General features: G+C 39.2%; 1 non-coding gene across 1 annotated transcript; it reads right to left on the reverse strand.

Annotated features, from left to right (window-relative positions):
• Window positions 1-364: 364 nt before the first annotated feature.
• On the reverse strand, window positions 365-508 carry LOC120097228 (small nucleolar RNA SNORA48). Its single transcript, XR_005494457.1, has one exon. It is a non-coding gene; the product is annotated as a small nucleolar RNA SNORA48 (small nucleolar RNA).
• Window positions 509-5,530: the final 5,022 nt, after the last annotated feature.

The raw sequence follows: 5,530 nt of genomic DNA on the forward strand, positions 1-5,530 counted from the left end.
CCAGACATGACCCTCAATGGCAGCTCAGGATGGGGCTTTACCATGTACCCAGATGACAGGACTAGTCACTCAGCAGGCTACTTCTTTCTACCCCAAGTCTCCAGTTCCATCTCTCTTCATAATGCTCAAGTTGTTCCACTTCTCTTTCTTTCCCATCTACCAACACATACTCATACATGGTGGTGGCTCCTACTGTAGGTCAGCTACTCAGCGGATTTCCCCTGGGTGATATCCTTTGTGCTGTGTGGTATGGCAGCAAACATGTATCTGTGGCCCATCTGTGCTGTGCATTGGAGGGTAGGTCTGTGGGTAGCTGGTCTCTGTTTTCCTCCTCCTGGCTGTGCTGCCTGGATGTTACTTGATGTTTTTTATCCTAGGCATAAAACAGCTTTGGCCACCAAGCCAGGTATCAAGCTAGGATAAACAAAGGACTGTCATTTGCTCTGCCCCTGGCTGATATAAGAACAACCCCATCCCCCAAGGTATCTCTTTGCCCATTACAAGAGGGGTGGAGGCAAATTCTCTTTAGCATCGATTCTAACTATTCATTGCCTAGTAATAAAAGAGCAATGTTAAAAATTTCATGTTACAGTTAGGGGTCTGAAGCAAAAAGCCCATAAACCTTATTCTAGAAAAGGATGTGCCATAATTACTGTTATTATGGTAAATTCCTCCATAAAACGAACTTGAGAAAGGGAGAGACAATTTCCATTCACTCTCTAAGGCTATAGAACATCAAAGCAGGGAAGCTTTGTTGGTAGGGGCTTGAGGCATCTCGTCATGCTGAATACACAGTCAGGAGCATGATGCATGCTAGTAAGTAGCTCACTTTCTCTTTGCTTCAATTCGATCAGGACCTTAGCCCATGGAAAGGTGCTGCACAGTGAGCCTTTTGGCTGCCTGACGTAGATAAGTTTTCACTAGGACATGAAGACCAATCTAATTCAGAACATTTCCCACAGGTATGTCCAGAGGCTGACCTAAATGAAAGAATTCTTCACAGGTATGCCATGAAGCCTTTTACTTAGGTGATTATAGATCCTGTCACCTTGACAACTAACATCAACCAACAGAGAGTGGAATAAACAATTTATTGTTACGTTCTATTTTATAGGAGCATTGGGCATAGAAATCATGGGGAGTTATTTATTTTAGTCCTTTCCTTTGATCACAAAGTTTTGGAACCCTTAAAATTGGGGCTAAAAGGCAGACACAACTGAAGAAGAGCTGTGAAAAGAAAGATATCATAGCTATATTCTGGTCTGCCTGTTCATTGAAACAATGTCTTAATCATAGTGAAGGCTTGTAGAAGCTATTCTTAAATTCTCTATGGTCAGAGGACAACTAATTTCTATTTATTCTGCTTTAATGCAAAAAGTAACAGTACTTTCTGTAGCGTTAACTCTGTGTCACACACTATGTAAGTGCTTAATAAAATTAGTCTCCCATCTGGAAATTCAAACATTTACATCTACATTGTGCTCTTAATTTCAAGAAGGAGAAAAGCAGACAGCTGGGTGAACATGGTCATTACTAATAGGTCATACAGTATCTTTACTGCTTGTCCACCTCTTTCTTACAGCCCACACAGCCCATCCTACCTAGGTCCAGGATACAGTAAAATGTGTAGGAATGTAGCCAGCAAAATGTACTTTCTGAACACATCTTGTTTGACTTATTTCTTGTGCATGATAAAAACATTTTCCTGTTTGAAATTCAATGTCATTATTATTTGTTCTTCTCTTTACAATAGATGTTTCCCTTATTTTAAAAGTGGCAAAAGGTATAAACGATGAGGCAAATGTTGACTCATTGAGTGATTCTTAGTAAGTCCAAACAGTTTTTCTATGCTTATTGTACTTCTGGATATAGAGAAAAGTCCAAGACTAGATTGATAGGTGTGAAAACTGCTGATTATTTACCCCATGAACATGCATATACACTATACACAGTAACAGTAAAGGAGCCTTTACCACATAGTCTGTGAACATGCAGTTTTCAGTCTGTGAATTAATTACGATTCATGCACTTGGCAAGGTGGAGCTCCAATGCATATCAGAAATAGTTTGCATTATCTTTTCAGGACATTTAGGCTATCATAGAATGTGTGAAGAGTACATATTAGAAGTAGCATATTAGAAACATTTTTAGCTAAATAATTTAGACATAATGGTGATATGTTTCTCTCTTCCCCCCTTTTTCCTAGAGTGCTTAAATTACTTCCCTTTTCTTTGACTCAGTTTCCCAAGTCTACATTATATGTGGTAGTCAAAACAGCCTGGAAAAACAAAACAAAAAAACCCACAAACCTTCGTACCTTTGTGCTATGGCCACTGGTGCAAGGATTCTGCTTATGGTGACAGAGGCCGAACTGCATAAAACGAAGACAACTTTGGTAGAATGCTAGAGGAAAAGTGATTTGATGACTGTGTTTGGTGGCTGCATATGGGATGGAAACTCAGATGGGGCTGTCTCTGGGTGACCAAATCCACCAAACCCAGTCACTATTGCTGATGCCAAGAAGTACTTGCTGACAGGAGCCTGATATGGATGTCTCTGAGAGACTCTGCCAGAGCCTTACTTGAAGATGCTTGCAGCTGACCTTCAAACTAGACACAGGGGCCCCAGTGCAGGAGTTAGAGAAAGGACTGAAGGAGCTGAAGGTTTTGCAACCCCATAGGAAGAATAACAACATCAACCAACCAGACACCCCAGAGCTCCCGGGGACTAAACCATCTACCAAAGAGTACACATGGAGGGACCCATGGCTCCAGCGTCATATGTAGCAGAGGATGGCATTGTCTGGCATCAATAGGAGGAGAAGTCCTTGGTCCTGTGAAGGCTCATTTTCCCAGTGTAGGGGAATGCCAGGGTGTGGAAGTGGGAGCATCCTCATAGAAGCAGGAAGAGAGGGAGGAGAAATGGGAGAGGGGGGACGGGGAAGGGGGATAATATTTGAAATGTAAATACATAAAATATCCAATAAGAAAGAGAAGTGGTCAGAAACAATTGGCCTACCAATTTGTTTGCATACAAATGTTTGAATCTGCTGTCCTCTTTCCTTTTCATAACTATATCCCCATAATGTCAAGATTTATTGGATATTTTCTGTCATCTTGAATATAGGGCATTTCCGCAAATTGACACAGAGGTGGGCAAACAGGATATCAGGAGATTTACTAAAAAAGTCCTAGAAATCCCCAAGTCTATCTCAGAACGCTTTTCTTTAGTGAGACAAAACCTTTATCATTATGTTTTTCTGTCCTTTCTAAAAAAAAATGAGCAAGCCAGGTTCTGAAGTGTTTTAGGACACGTTGGTACCCCACAACAATCAACTGCTCCAGGCTTAAGAAGTCTCTGACTGTACCTGCTCGGTATCTGCTTGAGAAGTTCCAGAGAACACACAGATATTATTCAAACTACATGGCTCTTTCTACCTTCTCTCCTGTGCTACAGTTGTCATTAATTTGAATGGCCAATGAGTAGTTTCTCAGATGATTAAACTAATGAGTAATCCATTTACTCCCTTTGGATTGTACATTCTATGGGTTTATGACATGCTCAGTCAGAACCACATGCTCTCCTGGTTATACCTGGGCATTCAGCAGCTGATTGCCAATAACATAGGTATGGTATAGGAGGATGACCTAGCTTCTCTGTCATGTTATAGCCACTGAGTTCTGTGTCATGAGAATCTATCACTGTAAGGTGCTCCCTTTGCACTCGACTGTCACGGTTCCCCAATGTTGCTTATTGCCCTCAATCTTGGCGAAAAACCCTAAGTACCTTCCAACTCTTTTTTTTCTATACATGGCAGAACAGATCTGACAATAATGCCCTATCTCAAAGAAGCAGGACACTCAATTCATGTTCTCATTTTTTTCTCTTCTCTCCATATTACATTCTGTTAATAGGCTGAATATGAAAAAAAATAAAGAAATCTAATGATGAAAGCACTTTAAACCTCTACTCATGGAAAGAAGGAAATTGCATGTTTGATCTGTCTTTTAGTTCTATAATTAAATCTTTTTTGAATTATTATAACAATGTACTCATAAGAATTATTCCCTCTTTTCACTCTTAAGAACACTTTACAATTAAACCTATTGCATTTTTATGAAGATTTCCCATTAAGGGACATAATTTATTCTTTCCTATTCACAATATGTTTCAACATCATTCTTGAAACTAAATTAATTGCATTTTCATGGAGTCAAATGTTTTTGAAAGGATCCATGTATACCAGAGTAGATCATTCTGATTCCTGACAAGTATCGAAAATATAATGGAAGAATAGTTTGTTTGGTGAATAAGTTTGTGGATGTGAGGATGCTTGTGTGTGTGTGTGTGTGTGTGTGTGTGTGTGTGTGTGTGTGTGTGTGTGTAAGATAGAGCACAACTTTGGATGTCATTCTTAAAGGTTCTTTCTACTTTGTTTTCCTCATCAGGTGGATTAAGCTGAGTAGCAAGAGAAACAAAGCTTGTATTTCTCAAATAGACGACAATATTATTAAGTACCGTTTGTCTTTCTTCGAATGATGCCTAGCTTTTCTAAAACAAAACCGTTCTTGAAATTTACTTACTTTCCATCCTCTATGGGCCATGTAAATTGTTCTCCTTGTGAACGCTAAGCTTTTATTATTTGGAAAATATAGTACAGTTGTGACCAAGATCATGGGCAGTGACATTTGTGCTTAACTTAAAGCGTGGTATCTTCCTGTCACCATGGAAGAATCTATGCTGCGTAGTCTACAATGAATTATGGTTTCCCTCGGTCAGGTTACATCTAGCAGGGGACCACAGAGGGAAGTTTTTCATGGTTTCTGTATTCATTTATTTTTCTTAAACTTTGATGGTGTGTGTGTGTGTGTGTGTGTGTGTGTGTGTGTGTGTGTGTGTGTATTCTGAAGACCAAACTAGGGTTAGTCTTGTTAGGAAATGTTCCAATGCTTTTGAGCTAAATCTCCGACCTGTGATTTTATTTTTTCAAGTAAGAATAAAATCAAAAGCTGTAGCTTCAGGAGTTACAATTTAATCTAACGCTATGATATATTCACTGTTATATCATTAGTCTGAGAGATCTCACGAATTCCCTCTAGATTCCATTCATCAAGAGAGAGAGATCCCGTTTCATCATGGCTATTTGACACTTTAAACTCAGGTTAACCAGCGTAGGGGAATGTCAGAGTGGGGAGGTGGGGAGGAGGGGTTTTTAGGGAGGGGGACCACCCTTATAGAAGAAGGGGGGAATAGGATAGGGGACTTATGGATGGGAAACCAGGAAAGAGACTCACATTTGAAATGTAAATAAAAAATATGCAATGGAAAAAGTACATCCTAAACTCAGGTTTAAAAAAAGGTATCTGCTTCTGGGTTGATGGTTTCTGTAAAGTCTGCAATTTTTCTTTCTATATTTATCATGTTATTTATATCATAGAAAAGTTGATTTTATATGATTGTCCTGTAGTTTTGAAAATGTAAAGTTTTAATTAAATTCACATTTGTTTGCATAGATATAGATAAAATAGAT

Source organism: Rattus norvegicus, chromosome 15 (genome assembly GCF_036323735.1).
Source record: "Rattus norvegicus strain BN/NHsdMcwi chromosome 15, GRCr8, whole genome shotgun sequence".
In the NCBI taxonomy this organism is placed as follows: domain Eukaryota; kingdom Metazoa; phylum Chordata; class Mammalia; order Rodentia; family Muridae; genus Rattus; species Rattus norvegicus.